The sequence below is a fragment of the Lichenostomus cassidix genome, chromosome 13 (genome assembly GCF_008360975.1).
Source record: "Lichenostomus cassidix isolate B80296 chromosome 13, HeHo_3.0, whole genome shotgun sequence".
Classification (NCBI taxonomy): Eukaryota; Metazoa; Chordata; class Aves; order Passeriformes; family Meliphagidae; genus Lichenostomus; species Lichenostomus cassidix.
Genome location: NC_139494.1, coordinates 3,813,734 through 3,835,970, shown reverse-complemented (window position 1 = coordinate 3,835,970; position 22,237 = coordinate 3,813,734). Strand labels below are relative to the sequence as shown.

At 38.4% G+C, this 22,237-nt stretch overlaps 1 protein-coding gene and 1 long non-coding RNA gene across 7 annotated transcripts in view; one reads left to right on the top strand and one right to left on the bottom strand.

The window, feature by feature from the left end:
- The window catches only part of C13H5orf58 (chromosome 13 C5orf58 homolog), an 81,558-nt gene that overhangs the window by 28,507 nt on the left and 30,814 nt on the right, over positions 1–22,237 (top strand). For all 6 annotated transcript variants that reach the window (XM_085073414.1, XM_085073413.1, XM_085073415.1 and 3 more), the window contains one exon: positions 21,643–21,707. The gene's annotated coding sequence lies outside the window, so the exon portion shown is untranslated. The remainder of the gene's footprint in view (positions 1–21,642; positions 21,708–22,237) is intronic.
- On the bottom strand, positions 1,975–22,210 carry LOC146431113 (uncharacterized). Its single transcript, XR_014854855.1, has 5 exons — positions 22,141–22,210; positions 9,344–9,408; positions 8,672–8,732; positions 6,927–7,054; positions 1,975–3,484 (listed from the first exon to the last, which is right to left on the bottom strand). It is a non-coding gene; the product is annotated as an uncharacterized LOC146431113 (long non-coding RNA).

The following is a 22,237-nucleotide window of genomic DNA, read 5'->3' as shown; positions in this document are numbered from 1 at the left end:
TTTTGACCCAGTATTCACCAACAGTAGATTCTGCTAACAGTGGGAATAGTCTTAATGAGCAGTTTGCAAGTGAAAGATTTATATACTTTCATTATAGGCAGATTTTGTGAGATTTTTAACTTTGTGGCCTGAATGAAAGCTCTGAGGCAGTTGCTAAGAAAATAGTAAGACTGACTATGGTACATGAGGAGATATCATGCCTTAGGAAAAAAAAAAAAGATATGTGATTAACTTCCAGCTCCTGCTGCTGAGACTCTGCTGAATGGCACATCATCTTGCACTTCCATGCATTTCAGGGGATGCCTTCTCCTGCTGTGAGGTCAGTGGAGAGGAGATGAGCAGCAGCCTTTCAGAGCTGAGACAGCAGGTGGATGTAAATGTAGGTTATCATATATATTCAATACATTCTAACTCGTCTTCCTAGTTCCACAGTTCCAGACTACTGAGTCTTCAAAGCACACATTTGCTGTACAATAGTTAGATTTGTTACCTTGCTCTGGCTGCCAGCTGGAAATAATCTGTTTAGCTTGATCCCTGATCCATCTTTGTGTGGGAAAAGGAGAAAGGGAAAGGTAAAAAGGGGATAATACACTGCTGCTGCTCTGCAGTGTACCTCAGGCAAGGACCTAATCCCAAGGGTCAAAAGCTGAGAACATCAAGCAACTTTAAGCTAACAAGAGAAATGCTTGGCAGTCCTCCTCCATCAGGGGTCAGGTGCCTCAAGATTTAACACATGGATGTGCCTCCTCTGCATAACCTTGTCCCACAGCCCATCCGTCACTGAGTGAAAATTCCCCCTTCTGGAATAACAGTACTTTCTCTGTTCTGCCTCAGCAGGGGCTTCTCATTGTCCTGGCTAGTGGGAATAATAACAGGGTTTATTTGCTTGAGCAGGTGCCCAGGGAGCCATTCCATGAGAGTTAAAATATTGCCCCATGTGCTCAGTGTTACCTCAAAGCTGAGTCATGTTTACTGTGGGACTGTTCCTCTGAGAATTATGGTAAGGCCAGACATGTGCCACTCAAAAATTGATAAATTGATCTTTAATTAGAGGATTATTTTTTTTGTATTCTACAATAAAACTGGTCTGCAAAGGTAAAATATAGTTTGTTGAAGAATCTTCAGTGCCACTTCACTGGAATTCTAGGCTGTGTTCATTTTTCAAGGTCTACTTTATACCAGTGCTTTTTTTAACAGGATGCTCTGTTATCAATAAGGTAGTAGGAGATTATTTTCATTCAAGTAAAAACGCTATGAAATCTAAGGGTGAGCTTTAGAAAGACCATATTGCCACTCAGTCCTGGGAAGATGGCTGCATCTTCTTGACCTGAGGGGAAATTGGAAATGTAGGACTTTCTCCTGAGACTTAGCACAGTGCATTTGGCTTCCTTGATTCAAAGGATACTGCAAGAGAAAATGCAGGAAATTACAGGAACAGAGTCAATGATGACTAGATCACTTCAACCAACATTCTTCTTTCATGTTAGAACAAAACAATGTTGCAGCCTGAGTTATAATAAATTGCTGCTTAATAAGGCCAGAAGTAAGCCATCTCTTTTCAGCTAATTCCTGTTCAGCTTCCCCAGCTATAAAACCCTTATTAAAGAAAGTTTAGCAGCTGTACTGTTCTCTGAGCCATGAAAAATCTTGATTAAAGCCACTATACTGGAGTCAATGAAGCTTAAACCTTGATATACTGGGACACGGGGAGAGCCCAAACCAGCTTTGTGCTCCACAGTGTCCTGCTGGCCAATCCACAGAGCACTGTTTGTTTTTGAGGCTGGAAAGCAGCTTGCCAGACCTCCTGCCTGTCAGATAAGCATCGAGTTATCTGTGCCTGTCTGCAAGGTTAAGAACAGCAAGCAGAAAGCTGTGCTCACACAAGAAAAGATATTTAGGCAACTCTGAGGCTGAGCTTCTGGAATTCCTGCTTTTGACAAGGAGGAGTGTTTGGGGGAAAAGATCATGTCTTCTACACTTCTTTTACATGGTTGGATTTGATGAATACATTTGAGCTGGCAGTGCAGTTGCCTTGATATCTCTAAGGAAAGCTGTGCCTCACAGTGTTATTTAAATCACCACATGATTGTAACTTCATTAAAAGCATTAATGCAAGCTGATTAGTGATTGATACAAGTCAATTATACTGATGAGTCAAGTTCTCCTCTGAGTAATATCACATGACTTCAAGGAATGGAACCTAGCACAGAGCTGGAATGCTGCAGATTCAGTGTTACTGCAGTCACAGGACTGAGGTTGACTGAGTCTTGATTCCTGCATTTTTAATATTAATATTTTTTTCATTTATTCTGGGTATGATGTAAAGGACTTTGAATTAGGTCTGAAAAGCAGGGGAACAGCTTTATATAGAATTTGATTTTTTGTTTTGCTCAGTTTTGTTTATCAGTCCTTGCAACAAATGAAATATATTTAATTGGTTTTATATTTGTTTTCATTTTGTACTTATCGCAGAGAGCATTGTAAAATACATTCCCACAGGTAATGAACTGCTGAAATATTCTGCTGAAAATTATATAAAAATCTTTTGATTTGTTAATTGATAAATGAAAAAATTTCTCATATCTAATTATAAAATTTAAGATTAAAAACTCCAGAAACATTGAGATTAAACTGCAAGAGATTTCGTCTGCAATGTAAGCCTGGATCCTCCAACTCATCAGTTGCTATTGCAAAATATCTTAGCAAGGAAAGAAGGGATAGTAGCTGGACCAAGGCCACCTGAGCAGAACACTGATTGGGAGATTGTAGTTATAGAATCAAGAATCATGTAAAAACATTTTTTATGACTAATGAAGATTGGTTAATGAGTAACTGGCAAAGAACAAATCGCACCTCTGTAAGTGGTTATTTAGATGTAATTGACTTTAGCGGTTTCACGCAGCTATTGTCTTTTATTTGGATAACCTTGTCTGATACACTAAAAATCCTTGGTTTTGCAAGCTTGTTTCTTTTTTAGTTAAAACAAAAAGGCTGACTCATTGTTCTTACTCCATCTGAAGTCCAGGCCAGCATCCATGTTTAGGGAAATGTTCAGGAAAAGTGAGACTGTTTCTGGGAGTGTAAGTGGCAGCAAATTCAGGCCTTTGATGTCATGCTATGAGTGAAAAATAATTCTGATCTATGTTCTAATTGCAAATTGAGTGGTGTTTCAATTGGTTCTCTTGGGGTTATGGTATAGAAGGTTTAAAGCACTGCTACTTTTAAATGTCATTCAGAAGTTGGGTGTTACTGCTGAAGCAACATCAAAGACTGGTATTACACAAGCAAAAACTAAGGATAAATTCTGTTGGGTAGAAAGGATTTATTTGTACCCTGTGTGTAAAATGTATCTTCTGTGCTTACAGGCTCACAAGCATGTGTCATGGTAGGTCATAAAATATGTCACAGATAATATTTTTTTCATTTTTCCATTCCGTCTTCTTTCTTTCTAGTTTGCTGTTTATTCTCTGCCAACAGTTTCTATCTATTTAGGTGAGAAAAATAAGTTATTGCTTTAAAAAATGTTATTTTTAATTCTTTTTCACTAGTATAGTTGAGCTTTTTACCTAACAATTTAGGCAAATAGTAACAGATTTTTTGATGATCTGATTTGAAGGAATTTTTCTAGAGCAGTAAACTGGGAACAGCTTGGTTTCTGTGGCAAATGAGGCAAAATTGGTTTAAAAATTGTTAAGGAATTGCTTTCTAGTCACTTCTAACTGTTTCTACTTCTAACATTTCTTGTGCTTGAGACCACAGGAACTAAAAGGAAAGAGAATCAGTATTCGGTGAATATTCATCTGGGCTATTTTCTTTGCAGTCATACTTATCATAAAACTTTCATGTCAAAAGAAGAAATAAAATAATCATTATTCTAAGACCTGCAGCTCTCACTATTTTTCTTATGATAAATACAGTCCTCAATAAACTTACACCTTTAGCGTGAACCTGCAGGACAGAGGAAAACTAAAAGATAACTTGAAGAATAATGAACTTGGAGATTGCTCACAAATTCAGGGAAACACCAAGCTGGATTAGCCTAGTTCTATTAAACACCATTTCAGGCTGAAGAATGCAGTATCTACTGGAGAAATATGAACCAAGCAGGCATAATTATCAAGCCCTGCATTTCCTACCTATCAAGAACTCTATTGCCAAGGTGTCTAAACCAAGAAACTGAAATTGGTGCCTACTGCAGGTGCTGGGGGAACTGCAATGTACCTGCTGGAACTGTTCTGTCCTGTGCTGCTCTGGGACAGCCCACTGCCATTTTTCAGCCCAGGGTATTCTCTGCCACTGTACTCATGTGGGCAAAGACCGAAGAGTGAATAAATGTAAATGAAACTACTCCCAAGTAGACTAGATTAAAACTACTACCTGTTATAATTTGCACTGAATTAATTCCAAAGACTAATGAAAACATGTGCAATCAAATGATTTCTCCTAGGATTGACTTAAGAAAGCAATTTAAAAGGTAATCTTAGGGGGGCAAAAAAGAAGTTATACCTAATTCAATATACTAAAATACTCTGTTTTATAGAGATTTTGGTGGTAATTTGTTGTTTGTAGGCTATTATGTGCAAGCCCCCACCAAGGACTGCTTTTGCCTTCTCTTATTATGTTCAACTCTTAAAAATAATTTTCCACAGTTCTGCAGCACAATTGATTTGGTCACAGGCAGGTACATCCTTCTGTGTAAGCTGGAGTGTAAATACCAGAAACAAAAGGAAGATTACATTCATCATTGATGTCTCCACTGCATTTAATCGACCTCAGGGATTTTTTTCATTACAGGAGATGAAATAACTACATATGAATACTGTGTTATTTGATCAGCGAAACGTTTTTAAAATAGCCTGTGCTTGATTACTCCCAAGGTCTTGGATTAGTGCCTCCACAGGTGCATGAACCACATTTCTCTGATTTACTCTTCATCCTTGGAAACCTGGGCAAAGCCTTGAATGTGGGGATATGAAAATATAAATGTTGTGATTATCATCTGCAATAATGCAGCTCTGCTGAAGAGAATACATGATTTGTTAACGTTGGTTTAAGAGCCATTGCCCCACAGAAACAGTGCCATCCTACCTTCTGGAGAGGTCCCCACAAGTAGAGTGCTGCAAGTAGCCCCACAAGTAGTATTTGTGCTGAATGGCACAAATCAGTAGTGCAATGAAACTCAATTTTTGGAGCATTCAGGTCCAGTATTGAGCTGTAAGCAGTTTCTGTCAGAGCAGCATGTGCAGGGCAACTTGTTCTCAAGAGAGCAAGTTGCCTCAAGAGAACCATTAGTAACAAAACCCATAAATTAGGAGTGAGGAGAAGAAAAGGCCTGTTTAAGGGCTAATTAGATCTCTCATAGGATCTGCACTTAGACCCCTTTCATGTTGCCCTATAACTAGGTGATGTTATAGATAGGCTGTGCTAGAGCCTATGAAGGGCATATGTGGCGCAAGGAGTTCCCTGGTGCCTTACAGGCACTCAGCACACACTGCTGGGAGTGCTGGAGGATAGCTGTGACAGAAATCAGTCATGTTAAGCTGTGATTGCTCTTACTCTGTTCTGTGAAAATGAGCATCCGCACCAGGATTGCATTCTTATTTCTCAAAAGCATCCAAGCACCAGGCATGCAGTGTTTGTGCTTCTTGCCACAAGTTGAATTCTTCATCGGGAGCCAGATGGATGATCTCAGATCTTAACTGACTCCACACCAGGTATCCAGCCTTAGAGCAGAAATACTCCATTGCAGAAAAACCAAATGCTTTAGGGGATCCTACACTGTGTACAGGGTTAACAGGAAAGCAGGAGGCCTTATTTATGTGTAGTGCAGGAATTGCCAAAGCTGAAGAAATACAGTTTTCTTTCAATGATTAATGTGCTCAGTAGAAGTGTGGCATTTGCTGCCAGCTTTCATTAACAAATCAATGGAAAACAAACCCGCGTGGTAGGGAGTGTGTCTGGGGACAGCTTAAACAGGACTGAGCTGCTTTAGATTTCAGCTGTTTTCTTTAGCACAACAGTGTAGAGCACTTTCTTGTTTATAGGATAAACACAGGGGATTGAAGTGATCTGTGTAGCACACAGGAGAGGTTGCCAACCCATAACATTCTGCAGAATGCAAAAATTCCATAGCTGCTCCCTTGGGAGTGATAGGCTGCAATCTTCTTGCATGTTGGTTTCAGTGTAAATAACAGTTAAATCATCAGAACAGACTAACTGCCAGTAAAACTTTGAATAAAGTATTACTTGGTTCATTTTCCCTCCTTCATAACACAGGTTCAGCAGATTCAGAGCTCAGTGAGCTATTGGTTCAGAAGTGGTGGTTCACACCCCATTAATACAAGTAGTGCATAAAAATAAGGCTTTAAATGTGTGCTTTATTAGCTTCCTCGCAAGAAGACTGAAATACAATAGGTAACTTTATTTTTAGCCTTTAGTTTGAGAGTGATAATACAAAGTGACCTCAGACTGGACATGATTTTGATCTGTGACAAGAACTTCACTGAATCAGCCTCAGGATGTGCAATGACTGGAGTATTGCTTACAGCATTTCCAGTTGTTCAAGGCTTTTTTTACTTTTTATGTAGCAATTAGGTTCTTTTAAACAAATGAGCAGAGACTCTTTCAAGCAATAATGTGGCTGTCCTTCAGACACATTGAAGCCTAGCAATCTTCAGAGCCATCTGTTTGAATATTTGCAGAATTATTCATTCGTGGTGAAAATACCTCACAGAGTGGCAAAAACGTACCAGGGGTAAAACCAATGGATACAAACCCATCACAATCTGAGGGAGGTAAGGCAGCCATCCCTGCAGGTGACAGGATTAGGACAAGGATGGCTTTGGGAATCTAAGATAATTGTTCTAAAGCCATGTACTCTAAGCTTAATGACAGTAAAGAGAAATAAGCTGTACCTTCAACTGTACCTGTGAGCTATGCTGAAACCAAGGAAACCTTCTCTATAAACGTTACATAGGAGACCAGTTCACGTCCCCTGCTGTTCCCATAAAATCAGCCTCTCCCAATTGTCTTCTCTGCAAAGTACAAAATCCCTCTAGACAGAAGAGAATAAACTAGATTTCAACAGTTTAGAACAGAATAAGCTTAGACTTCACAAAAGCTAAACTGACATGCATCAGGAAAATGTTTTTATGTACCAAATAGATGGAATTAGATTTAAAGTTTTCATGTCAGGATTTTGGTGTTTAGTACAGACTTGGTGCTCATGTGGCTGACATGGTCACACACTGAAGAGAACTTCGTGTTTCTCTTCAGTTATAAAGTACTGTAACTCTCTTCACCATGCAAATGTGATTATTTGCTAATGAACACACATCCCTCTGTGTGTAATTGCATCACACTTTTCAGTCTTATGTTCTCTCTGTGGTGGCTATGCTCCCTGTTGTGTGAGTCATCAGACTCCTCAAGTATATCCAGTGTGTGCTGTGCAGATGGATGCACTGAGCAGGTGTGGCAAAGCACAAGGCAGTTCTAGTAAAAGGAAATTGAAATGTATTTTAAAAGAGAATGTACGAATGCCTTAGTGTTTGATTTCCAGGGCGGTGATTAATTGCACACTGTGAGATAAGAACATGCAGGACAAATAACAGTGATAGCCGTTTCTTGTATCATGAAGTAGATTCACCTCTGGTTTGAGCTGGCTTTTGGTGGTATAAACTAGAAAGCAGGGACTCTGGCAGTGTAAAGATAAGTAAAAGCCCGATTTCCCTCTCTGTGGTGAATTCTGGAGGCTGGCAAGTTGTACACATAGGACACTGATTTCATGGGCTGCAATTGTCTGGCACTCTGTGAGGCCATTAAAAATGTTACCGCTATCAGATATGATGGTGAAAATTAAAATGTGGCCTGACCACATGACCACACAGCTCATGCCCATGCACAGGTTGATCCTACTCATTTATTTGTACTTGCTTGTACTAGAAAGCTCTTCTTGGCTTCCACGTACATTCTGATTTCAGGGAATACAGAGTGACTGTATTTAAACCCTGAACTCCAATACTGTCTTTGTGATCTGCAGACTCTGGAGGTGCAGTGCATCACCAGAATGTGTCCAGCTTGTAACTGAGCTAGGTGAAAGAGCAAAAGAAATTTGGAGCTTTTACCTCTTTCCCTTGTATGTATAAAATCATTGTATGCTTTGGTACAACTTGCAGTTCCAGCTAAAAGCTGTAAAACTTGCTGTGTTCCAGATCATAAATTGGGGTGAGATGGCAGTGCTGTGTGATGAGGCTTGCACAATACCCATGCAGCTTATATCTGACTTAAGGCTTTGCTATTAATTCCTCACTTTCATGAACACAAAATTAACTTCCTGTTCTTTTTACTTCTCTGAAGAACACATTTCTTGTTGCACAACACAAGCAAAAATCTCTTTCTAGACAGAATAAAATTCCTTGAGATGTAATGCAGTGAAGCAAGATCATCTCTGAAATTGTTGTGCATTTCCCCATTACCCAGTGCCTCACACCACTGGAAAATGAAATGAGTCTTGGCCTGAACGTTCCTGCTGTTATCTAACTCCCACTGTACTTCATGTCAATTATTAACATAGTAATGATAGAAATCTTAACACATGTTAAGAAACAGGACTCCTACAGAATTTTTCTTAATCTGTATTATTTTGCCCTATGATCTTTCTTTCAGAGCCTACCTTACTTCATCTTCTTTTCCAATGTGCTCTCACAATTGGAGTGTTTTGGGCTGAAATGTTCCTTTCCTTATTTGGAGAACAGAGTGCAAAAACTGTTCATTAATCTCTTTCATGCTCCAGCCAAAGATCTTGTTCATCATATATAAGCCTTCTGTTTGAGTTAATTTTATCCAACAGTGATACCAAGAAGACTTTAACAGTAGTCAGTAGAAACCACTAAATTACTTAGCTGAGCTCTCAGAATATATATATACACATATATATATATATAGGAAGTCACTGAATATCTGCCTTCAGTGTGGAAAGCTTTTTTTTGCTGTTGTTGCTGGCTTACTTACTTAGAGTTTTCAGTGAAGATCCTTTGATTTTTCTCAAGGTAATAAATAATACAGTGTAAAACCTGCTAACTGCCAGCAAAGAGAACAGTCCAGTCATGTAGAGCTTGGGGCTGGGAGTAGGAGGGTGCAGGTGGATGTAGAGTCCAGGCACTTGGAATGAAGCATGAAAACGGGGCTGATTTGGTGTACTTTGCTGTACTTCCAGTGCAGGTTTGAAACAGCATGTACTGAGGAGAAGATGCTTTGTATTCTGCAGCTGGGAAGGCTGAATATGTCTCCAGCCTGAGGAAACTGTAACCTTGGTCCAGCATGTGTGTCGGGGATGGAGGGAAACTTACCTAGAGCAGTATCTTTCTGCCATTTCTTTCCAGAGGATACAGTTTTAAGTGTATCTGGCATCTGGCAAGTGTAAAAACAAAAACTGGTTACATGCTGAATCTGACTCAGGACGAGTTTGGGTAGTGAAAGGTGCAGGACTTCTCTGTACAGCTTCTCCACAGGATAAATGATGACAGTACCTGGTACTGAGAAATCCCACCCTCATGAGTTTTCACTACCATAATGTAACTGCACATGTGCAAATGGCATAATTTGTACCTCCTTCGTGTAACTGAATTATGCTGCAAACCTGGGACAATTAAATACAGGGATCAGATAGGAAAAAAGAACCTTTTTCAGATGAATTTTCCCCAGCTCCATTGAGCTGTATCAGAAGAGCTGTTTTAGTGTTGCAGGTCTGAGGTAGAGATTTATTCTCAAGAGTCGCAGTCTGTCACTTTTTTCCTTTCTCCACGAGCTGTGAGGACTAATCTATAGAAAAGAGTATACTCATCCTTCCCTGCAAGGACACTGATCTCTGAATCAGAATCTGAGAGGAGTCAGCTAAGTGTCAACAAGGCTGTAGGTTGCATCTGCCCAGTCCATGCATTATAAGAAGCAGGAGCATTAAACAGTAGCAGAATGAATCAGTGATCCAGGCATGTAGGAGTTCTATATTTGAATTCATAGAAATTATGTAATTGCACAGACCACTTGTATAGGTCAGTCATGAAAATGTTGCTCCTTTCTGAAGTCAGGTGTGTTTTATCTTTTTTGCAGCTCTAAGGTGATTAAGTCTGAAAGCTCCTTTGTGATTGCTTTGTTTCTCATCAAATCACTTATTAAATGTGTAGAAAGCTTGTAAAATTAGGAGTATCTAATTGGATTATTATTTCATATGCAGAAGTCTTGAAACTGCTTCCCCTAATAAACTTTAGGAGAGAAGGACAAATTCCTGCTTAGATAGACGAGAGGCAGGGATAGATTCTAAAGGATGAAATGAGCCTGCAAACAGTCTGGTGAACAAGGAACATGAGAAAGGAACTTGCTTTTGCATTTCCTTTTGCATTAACAGTGTTAGCTGCTGAACTACATCACACGCAGGAGATAGAGTGTCTGTCACCTTGAGTTGTTTCTCAAATTCTGTGCTTTCTGGAGCTCTCTGTGTGTCAGTATAGCTGGAATTGGTATCTGGCATCACCGAGCTCCTAGGCCAAGGACTGAATGAAATGTTCTGTTTAGGATGCTGTGCAATGCCAGATACTATGGATGTTTTGTTGTTTCACAGTGTGTTATTTCATGTTCTCAGGGAGAGGGAAAATTGATTGCTAGAGGTAAGCATAAGGCCAGTGATGTGGTATCAGCTCCTCTTCCCCTGTAGCACTGCTTATCTCCCACAAATCACCATCATGTCTGCAGGATTCTGGCTGACAGGGCAGCAAATCCAGCTCACCCAGGGATACACACAGGAACAGGGCTCTGCTCTCTGGATGTGGTTTAGAACTCACCCAGCTCCCACTGACCCAGCACTGCAGGGGTTTGATGCCATCTCAGTGGCCCCCATCAGGGCTGGCTTAGTCTAGCGATAATTTCCTACAGGATCAAAACACGCTGTGCTGAAAAATAACTTGAGGAGATTTGATATATTGGATATCATGTATAAGATCCTGACTATATGAGAAATGTTGCAGATTATTCCATTGCACAGTTGCTGGGCACTTATCTGATTACAGGAGTAGTTGAAGAAGTGCTATTAGAAATTTTCTCCTTAGTACCCAGGATTTATGATTAAACTAATCACACCAATTTAAGGAAAAATTCAAGTAAGCATTGTTCTAGAATGAGAGAGGTTTTGTTTTCAAAAATTCAATTGAGTAAAGAAACTTCTAAGACAGGGAGTGCTATGGGTTATGCAGTGATATACCAGTATCAAAGCACTTAGCTGACCTTGGACACCACTGTGGGAATTCCAGCAGATGCACTACTTTAGGGAGCTGAATAGTATCCAATTAAGATACATGGTATGTTTTATATTTCTATATAACTTTATAGTTGTGGTATCAGTTATAAAGTAGCATGGGTGGATATTATCACCATTCTAGAATGAGGTATGTGAGATACAATCTTCTTTGTCTTGGCCTGTTGCACAGTGATGGCAAAATCTGAGCCTGTACCTGCAGCTAACTCCCAAGTTTATTCCTTCTCCGAGTCTTCCAAATGCATCCCTAACTCATCAGTGCTTGAAAAGGCACATGTGGTGACATAATGAATTTCCAATAGACTTGAAGTATTAAGAACAGTGACAGGGATTGTTCATTCAGAATATAGTTATTATCTTTGCTCAGGGAAGAAGATTTACATGGGAACAGGCAGAGAGAATTGTTACTAAAATGATAAGGGAAGATTTTGTCATAGCATGAAATACAGAAACATTTTTAATTAAAGTAGAAGCAGTGTAGGGGCTAACCAATAATGTTGACACAAGAATCAGAAGATATAAATTGGTGAAGAATAGATCTGCACTGAAATTTTTATATAAGGAGAGAGGGGAAAAAGGTCTTCTATGATGAAACAATACTTTTATGGAAGGACAAAATGATGCAGAGCCATAAAAATCAACCATACACAGTTTCTCATGGGATCACTTTGCAGTCAGTGTTCCTTTAATCCTAAATTTCTCTGTACCATTTGAAAGCATGAATAGAGTTATTACCACTCGCAGGCAAAAATTTCATTATCCCAGAACTCATCTGTTTCTTGTCCTATACCCAGTGCCACCACAATTTTAAATCAATTGCTCATAGTAGGCATTGGTTAAGCAAGAACTGGCATGGAAACTGCAGTCCTGCATCACCTGCTGCTCTGAGCCATGTAGTACTACATGAGCAGCAGCAATGGACAGGTGAGCAAATGGTCCTGCCACAGACTTACCTCCTTTTTTGCATAATTTTTTTTATAACTAATGTTTACAACAACACTAATTCCATGCTGTCACTAGAGCCTGCTCTTATGCTAAGGCATTATTCCCTGTGTAAGGTGATTTTTGAAATACCATGCTGCCCTCTTGAGGGTACATAACATGCTTGGGGGGGTTTATGCAGTTACTGGAAAGAAAAAGACATTTTAATGAAAATTTGTTTCTTGTGGAAATAACCAGCTTAGACAGGAGCATTTCAAAGCCACCTATGTGTTTTGGATGTTCCAAAAGGATTTGGCCATGCAAGGCCTTGTGAGTAACTTAATTTCTCAACCCTAACTCCTCAAAAGATTTAGAGGATCATGTACAGAAATTGCAATGGCCAGGAGTAGAAATAGGGTTTCTTTCTTACAAACATTGTTCTATTTAGATTTGAACACAGACTTAAAATGCAGAAAGGGAGGAATCCTGTTTCCAGTGCTCTGGTATTGACCAACTGTCTTGCATGACATAGTCATGGTCCTGCTGCTCCAGAGTGGGGAGTACGCAGTGATTGATCCAACCTGTACTGCAGAGCTCTGGCTGCCTCATGGTTCCTCCCCTCTGCAGTGTTTCATTTGAAATGTTTGCTTTAAGAGAACTCAGTGTGTCGATATTGGCAAGATAGGAAAGCAGGTGGTCAGGACAAGTGCTGTAAAGGACATGCAAAATATAAACACAGAGGAGGGAGACACTGTGACAGAGATTGCCTCTTATAGTTGGGGGGGAAATAACATTAAAAAGGAAAGTTACTGAAGTGGCTGTTTGTAAGAGTCCCTCTTAAATGAATTGTTTAGCATGAGACCAGATGGACAAGGGTGGGAATAAGGTTAGGTTAAGTAGGTTGCCTAATTGCTCATTTTTTATTCATTGCTCTGGGAATCAATTTATAGTGCAGTGTGTTCATCAGAGACAAACAGACTGGAACAAAAGAAGGAGCTGGTTAGGTCCCAAGTGTTGTTGTGCCACTGTAAGGCTTGGGTTGACAGGATATAAGACATTTTAGCCTTCTGCCTTCTCTCCTTCTGCTCCACAGTGCCTGTGCTGTTCCAAGGGGATCCTGGAGAAGCAGAGGTATGCTGGGAGTGATTTCTGGAGGTAGAAAGTTTAACAGAGATTCTACCACCTTGACCAGAGGCAAAGATTTCAATTTGTCCCTGTAGTTTTACAATGTTTTCTGCCTGTCCCCAGGGGTCCCTTTCAAGCCCAGCTGTGCTCCCAGGAGTGGGACTCAGAGCCAGTGGCTGATGAAGCTCCTGTCCCACTGGGGCCAAGGTGACACAGCTCCTGACTGGCAATGAGGTGGAAATCACTGGCACTTGTCATAGCAATGGCAAAGTCAGTGCAGCCTTTGCAAGGGAACTTTCCATTCCAGCTGCTCAAACAGGAATCATGGGTTCCTCAGGTGCATCTCCAGTCTGCCTGCCTTGACTAGAAACTGGTAATTGTATTTCACTGAGCAAATATCCATGGAATGACTACTACCAATGAACCTCAAAACCATCCCCTTACAGGGATCAGTGTTACTAAATATAGGAGAAGTGTGTATTCTTAATATCATACAAAAAAGGAAACCAATGTCCTTTTCCAGTACCTTTTGTATGCAAAATTTCCAGGCCCCCTATACTGTACTTCTTTATTCATATTTTCACGTATTCTTGTATTTCTTCTATAAAAATAGGCACATGGATTGAATAAAAATCACAAAAAATAAGCAAAAATCCAAGTAAAAAATTAATCAGAAATGTTTATAGCTGACTGTGAAAAAGAGCTCCTTTTTTCACTGATTGCCTGATGAAGAGCAAAACATTTACTTTTAAATTATCAGATGCTTATTTCCAGATCAGGCTATACCTGACAAGGCCTTCAACAAGGCAAAAGCCCCACAAAACAACCAAACCTATACGACCCCAAGAGCTTGACTGAGTTTGACTTCAAATATGGAATAATGTATTTAAGATTAATTTGAAAAGCAAGTCTGCTGGAAAAAAAGCATAAGTTTCTTCTTGAAAATTAATCCTGTTTATTGACACTGTTATTTTTCACAAACATAACTTTTTTTGTCTTCTTTTTTTCTTTTTCCTTTTTTTTTTTTTTTTGTGGTGAGAGCTTAACTGAATACAGTCTCTTTTCTTTCCCTAACGCAGAATAGGTTTGCCTTGTTCCTCAAGGCCATGTGACTCTTCAGCATCTTTCCTGCCTTTCAATTTTTGCTTACTAGGTTAAACATGGAAGGACCTTTTCACTTGTGTTGTTTCTTACTTATTAGAGACCTACAAATTGAAAATATTAACATGTCTTTGTGCCTTAGGATATTGGTGCATAATTATAGTACAGTAAATATTGAATAGAGAAAATAATTATGTTCAACTGCCTCCCATCTCTCCTGTGATGTTGCTCTCATATATTCCCTTTTTAAAGGTCTGTTTACTAGAGAGGGCAGTAATAGATAAAAAGAATCATAGAATATGTCTGAAAAGACCTCCAGGATCACTGAGTCCCATGATTAACCCAGCACTGCCAAGGCCACCACTAAACCATGTCCCCAAGTGCCACATCCACATGTCTGTTACATTCCTTCATTAATAGGGACTCCACCACTGCCCTGGGGAGCCTGTGCCAGGGCTGGACAGCCCTTTCCATGAAGAAATAAGCAAAATTTCTGTTGGGACTCTCAGAGCTAGGGGCATGATGACAACTGGTAACAAACAGGTGTTTATAAAAATACCTGTCCTATATTTTATATCTCAGTGGCAGCTCAGTTCTTCAGAGATTGCTTTGAGGCACTGTATATGCAGACATGTTGATGTGGGATTTTGTAAGCCAAATGTAATCTTGATGACATTTTTGTTACAATCACTGTAGCAGTGGAGAGCAGTGCTTTGAAGATTTTCTGTGGACTTCTGTGGGCAAGGGAAAACTTGCTTAGACACCTAAGGTGCATAAGCTGTGATAGATCTACTGTTGAGGTTCAGGCACTTTTCATATGAGCTTTATTGGTTTGCAGAAGTTCAGAGAAAGTCCTCTTGTAAAATTCCTGGTTTTACTTTCTTGACAAATTAACATTAAATGGGGACATTGCTCATGCACATTGACTTTTAATATCTGCTGATAACCTGGTGAAACATGTCTGGCATGAACCTAAGCACAGATTTAGGAGGAGCTGTAGAGTATCTGTATATTTGTGTGATACAGTTCAGCGGTTGTATTGTGTTAACCTTCCTCTGTATCTCATTTCCCTGAACTAGTGTGTTGCAGTCTCAGCAAAGGAAAGCTCAGGTTTTTGTGTGCAGTAGAACTGTGCATCAGTAAACAAGAGCAGCAGCTGTGAACTCAGCATCTGCAAACTGGGCAGTTTTACATATTACACTTCTTTTTAAACTGAAATCACACGAAGCATTCAACTTAATGACTCGGTCCAGTTCATTTTGCTTGAAGCTAAATGACCCTGAACTCCCACACAGTCTGATTTCAGGCTGGTCTGGATTGGTACTAAACTGTGAAGAAGCAGGAAATGACCTTCAGTAACAACACTTACTGCTGGTTTAGAGTGGACACATGGTCATTGTCAGGACACTCTTTTTCCTCAGCTGAGACAGAACAAGATGTGAGGCAAAATGTTGTTACCAAAAAAAATTCTCACTAAAGTACAGTTATATTAAAAACTTCTATATTCACCCTTGTACTGTAGAGTGCAGATCTAAGATGTCTTTCTATCCTTGCATTTTTACATCCAAACTGGAGAAATGTATCAGAATAGGAAACAAATATTATGTAGTATTGTTGCATTATTAACTAGTAACCAGTTGTTTCTGTCACAGAATTTGATGAATGTAAGCAAAAAGAGATTTGATTTTGGCAGACCCAGGTGTGTTTTTGTAGAAATGTTATACAGAGATTCTGTGAAAGCAAAACTCTAGTTTTCAGGAGAAGTTCTGCAAAGATGTATACAGCTGAAAAGAAAATGTAATGTCACTTCAGAAGATTATCTGGGCTTGTCACATATTTTGTTGACCTAATTAGTAGTCTGTAGATATTGTAGGCTAGAAAGCAGCCAGTATTGTATTAGTGAAACTTCTTATGCAACTGTTTTTATGGCTTTGTTTAAGATAAGATATTTTATGCTGGTATAGTAATACTTAGATAAGTGTAATTAATAATAGTAAATTATACAATTTGTCATCTCAGATTCTCCATTCTCCCTTTCTTGGCAATGGAGCATTTTGTTTACTTGGTTTCATTCTCCTACTGTGTCCTCAGTGCTTCTGAAGTGACACAACTCTGACCCTTGCAGATATCAGCCTCAGAGCTAAGTTCTGTAGGTTTATACACAGACCTGGAACCCCAACTTTGGAAGCAGCTGAGGCAAAAATTATAAAAGATGGTGTACATAGCAAATAAAAAGTGTCTCCCTTGAGTTCTCATGGGCACCTTGCTAGTCATGAAGGAAGTTCCTGAGGACCTTAATCACAGGCAAAAGGTAGGAAAGAACAAGACATTTGCACAAGCCAAGAAAGTCTGTCTTGGAAAGAAGTTTCCGTCTACAGAGGTAATTAAAAATGTTGCTGAGACCTTGAAGAGAGAGCTGCACTGAGGCATGAGAGCAGTAGGGAGTTTCCTTGTAGTAAATATTCTGTACTTGTATAATGCTGAGAAATTTGAAAGTGTTGGCTTACTCTGAAAATGACTAAAACCTGTACTTCCCTATCCATCAGATCTTACTGGGGTGCATATTCAGTTACAGCTTCTTACTTAAGGTGAAGATGAAAGATTAAAGGAACATTGCTACAAACCAGAGCCCTCTGACACAGCTCAGCTAAGAATTGAGGAGCTGGGTTGGTTTTGCATTGCATCAGCAACATTTCTGATGAAGTCCTGGATAGTGACACACGAGCAGAGACCCTCTTGGCAGCACAGAGGAGATGGAATCACTGCAGCCTGGAGTGTCAGGATTACAATGAGTTTGCTTAAACTAATAGTCTACAAGCCTGGAAATTGAAGGGAGAAAAGTGTGTGTGACATGATCCTAGTCACAATTTAAGCACTCTAAAGACACTGTTTGAAATAGAAAATGTGTTGAGTGTAAAAAGAGTGCTAATAAATCTGATGCCTTTTCAGAACCTTGATGAAACAGGTTATGTAGATTGCATAGTTTTTACTCTTTCCTTCTAATTGGTAGCTATAGTTTGACCTCTGTGATTATAAGTCAGCCTTAGCTCAAGTGTCCTGAAGGACATATATTGGTCCTTATGATAACAAATATAGATGCTCATCTAATCATAATGTTAAGGAAACATTTGCAGTCATGTAGATAATCCACCATACAACTTGACATAGTCATTATTTAGACAAAATGGATTCTACATACGTACAGATCAAATGATGAGTAAAAAGCTTTCTGCAGTATCAAGTTGTTCAAGCTTCATCATAAGTAAGGATTAAAGTTTTAAATTCAGGGAAGTGTTTGACAGCATGGGGGATTTCTCTTTAAACGTGTTTCAAATGTTAGATCATGATGAAACATCATCTGTAACCTTCAGAAGGTTATGATGAAGAAAAGACTTTTAGGATGTTTTGGTAACAAGCATATGGCCAACAATGGCAAAATGGGACCGACTGAACTTATAAACATTACATCAGCCCTGTGCTGGAGATAACATGTTTACTAAACTTCTCAAAATGAGCTGATACCACGAGTCATCTCATTGTGATCAGCACTAGGACTATTTCCTGCTAAGACTGGCTAGCAGGCTGGTATATTACTGCTTGCCCAAAATATTGAGCTTAGAAAGTGAAGCTGTCTTTATTTTGTGTAAATAAGTACAAGTGTTCTCTCCTGGAAGGACAAAAAGGTTGCCAGCAAATACAAATACTGGAAAATACCAGCGTGCTAATGATAAGGACATTTGAAGTTCATCTGGTTTTAAGGAAATCTTATAATCACATTGATAAATTAAAAATTTATGCCTTTTAGTGTTTCCAAGCAGCTATGTTTATATTTTTAATTCAGCAAAACTGGGCTTTCATATTTACATCTATGCTACAGTCTGTATCTTAACTCTTGAAGTTCAAAATGCACTAGACTTAGCACTCTGTGAAATGGGACAGAAATGTGTTCAAGTTTTGCTGTGCTCTTCATTGTCTTCTCAGAGATCACTTCATATTTTGGCATTTTCCAAAAGCTAAGGAGAACACTGCCAAGTCCACTTAATTGGGAGGGCTGGGATTAAAAAAAAGTGGAGAAATAAATGCATAAAACTAGGTCAGAGCACTTGCCTGCATTTCCAGAAGGAAATAACTTGAATTGGTTAATGGTATTTTCAGAAAAATTTCTAAGTATTTAAATATTCCATTGATATTTAGGCTACTTTTCAGAGGACACCTCTATGGTAACACAAGAGTTATTTTGAATGTGCCTTTTCCTTGCTAAGCCATCTTAGCAAAACCAAATGTCATTTGTTGTCTCAAAAGCTAAAACCATATTTCACATGTCAGATGTACAAAGATGCTACTGAACAAAATTACAGGCGAGACATTTAAATTCAGCTTCTGCTGAAATTTCTGTCATATCTTTTTCCAATGCAGTGCACAGCAGCTCTCTGTGGTGACAGCAGAACTGGTTCTATTATGCTGCAAAGTAAATTAATACTTTATGTGAAGGCTCAGGTCAAAATAAAAATAGTTGATTTGCGCAGAAGTGACATTGTTATGTGATTAGGCAATACTGTAGCATAGAAGTGGAAACCTGACCACATTTATTTTCAAATTTCAATTGTGTCATTTTTTAAAGCATTTATTTTTAGGGTCATCATTATTAACATTTCTTGTGCTACAAGAGAACCCCATCTACCCAGAGAGCAGATGACCTTTTCTAGTTTAGTATGCTGAATACATTAAATACTATAATTAATTTCAAATAAGGGAATGAGTAATATTTTTTATCTGCAACATAAAAATTTTAATGACCTTCAAAGAAAACTAAGATTATGTCTAGTTTTGCATGTCCTAATCCTTGACAGTTATCAATATTTTGTTGGTGTATTTTAGGGGCTTCAAATATAACCAGAGTTTCAGATAAATATCTTTGAAAGACAGATGAGCTAAAAGCAAGAAAGCTACTTTATATCCCACAGCACAGCTCTTCAGCACTTTTGGAAATGTCACTGATAATCAGGAAATTTTAAAATGAAGTTTAAAATGTAAGCAAAATCCTGCCTTCCCTAGGACTTCATGAGTCAGGTTTGATTTCAGTATCTATTTCTGCTTGAGAAGAATCATTAAAGAACATACATTTGCCAGAATTACTTAGAAGAAACACGAGCTAAATTGAAAGGTTTCAATTTGCACTTAAATCTAAGTATGTGACTCTCCTTGAGTTTAAAATAGAGGAGAGGGGTATTTAGTCATGACCTGTTGTTACAGATTCTGAAAATGTTGAGCAATCATATTTTTGTCTCCAATTGTCATATGACTGTGGCTAATGGAAGCAGGTGCTGTTTGTGTGCAATCACTGCAACTAAAGTCTGCCTGCACTCATTTCCCTTCGTCATCAAAGAAACAGAGAGATTCATACAGAGGAAACATTTTTCCTCCTTTTTCCCCTACTTTTCCCCTCCTTTTTCCCTCCTTTTTCCCTCCACTTCCCAGTTGCTACAAATACTTCACTTTAAAAAAGCAATTAGTTTGAATTGTGTAGCTTTATAAAATGCCTTTTAAAGCATTCTGCTGCCACTTCTTTGGCAAAAGTGGTCAATTTGTCAAGAAAGTTCTTTGGCTTAATGAAAATAGGACAATTTTTTCCCTTGGAGTGTATTTTCCGTATTTGTGGGATTTATGTACTTGTCATGGAAAGACACCAGAATGGTCTTCCATGTTTCTAAACACCAATTAATTACTTTAATTTGCTTTTCCATGTACAAAATAGTAGTTTTCACAAAAAAAAAAAAAAAACACTTTCCCCATTAAAAGAATAAGAAAATAGTGACTTTTTTTTTTCTCTGCAACTAGGAATCATTATTAAACAGAAATATAGGAATATTGTCCTGGGTTCATAGCCCGACTCCTTTGCACGTTACTCTGATCCACATGTTAGCACAAAGAACTACCCAGCCATAAAGCTTTAAAGTTGTTCCATGCTGATATTGCATATACAGGACGATTAAGGTTGTACTTATCTGGCTGCTGCTGTGATTTGAAATCTGTTCTTCTTCTGTTTTGAAGTTCAAAGAAAGAATGCAATAGTCCTGCAGTAACTCCATTCCGTAGAAAGGCTTGGCAATTTCAGTCACTAAGTTACTTATGCAATCAAAACCAACGTTTCAGACCCTGGAAAAAGGACATTTCTACAGATGTTCTTCCAGTTGACCATTTGTCCAAAATTGAGTAAAAGTATTTACAAAGGCAGCTGTATTTTGCTTTCAAAGGCACCAGTGTGTGATCTCCACAGTATTCTCACAGTGCACACATTTAATTAGTCACAGGTACAATGCTAGCTTGAATGCCAGTCCTTAAAATATCTATTTCTTTTATTTAATTAAACTTTATATTTAATGCAATATATTTGTATTGTAAATCCTATCACACTACTAAATCCATTTTTCTACTGCTAGATTTGCATTTAATTCAGGATTTGAATTATGCTCAACCTCATTGTTCCAAGTAATAGAATTTATTATAATGGATCTACACAATGCTGCACATAATGAAAATGGGAGAATCAGAAAGCTAAATTGTAATGCCAGAAATGGAGGAAAATAAGACTGGCAGTTTTGGATTACTGTGTTTTGGAAGGCCAATGTGTTTCCAAGGCCTCATTTTCAAAAGTTGCCACTGACCTTTCCCACAGTGCTGAGCAGATCTGTTGTAATTTCTTATTAATCAGACTAACTCAGAAAAACATGCTCTGTACATTTACAGAACTGGTGTTGAATTCCTTCAGTAATTGAAAAGAAAATTAAAATCTTCCATTCTCAGAGGTGTTGTAACTTTCTTTCCATATTTCCTACACTAAGATGAGGCAAACTGTCCTAGAATTTACATTCAGTTACATTCAGTACCTTCAGGAAACCCCTCTCACATTATTACAACTCCAATAATCCTTCAGCTGCCCTCTAAGTTTCTTCATGTGAGGGATTTTTGCCATTTGGTGATACAAACAGGCTTCATAAAGTAGGCAGAGGAAGGAAAAATCTTTAAAAATCATCTAGAAATTTATTATTTCACGTAGTGATAAAAGAGACTAAAAAATGAATTGAAAGATCTTTTAAGGTGTTCTTAAATCAAGAGGATGTATTTTAAGAACAAATTAAATAGCAAGCAGATATTTTTCTGTAAATAAATATTTCACCTCTATTTTCTAGGTACGTGATTTAAGGTTGAAGAGCATTTTCCAGCTACCTGTCTTGTGCATTACCGAAACATAAAAGTAAGTAAAAACAACTTGATTAAATATATATTTTTTCGTACATTAGAAAATATTTATTACATAGAACACAACATGTGCATAACTTAAAAATAATGTTTACTAGTAATTTCTTATTCTGTCCCCCAGCTGCCACAGTGGCTTTGCTATATCCCAGAATTAGAAGTACTGATAAAATTGTTTTCTTGCTCCTACTTCCCATCTTTCCCATGATTATCTAATAGTTTTCATGCACTAATCAGACTAAAATATATTAAGATTACTTTGCATTATGAATGTTTACCCTTGAAAATTGTTTGTATGAAATCATTCAATTTTAAAATCCACTTAAAATTGACCTTCCTAATTTGTACTCCAAACTCCTACCCGCTATTCTGGTTGAAATAAGTTCCCCACAGATCCAGCCAGCAAACCATATTGAAATCCATCTGATCACCTGTGTCACTGCATGGTGCTATCCCAAGAAACGGGGCTTTCTCCAAGTGAGCTTGGTGGGTCTCTGCTCTGGGATTTATAAAATGCAATAAAAAATG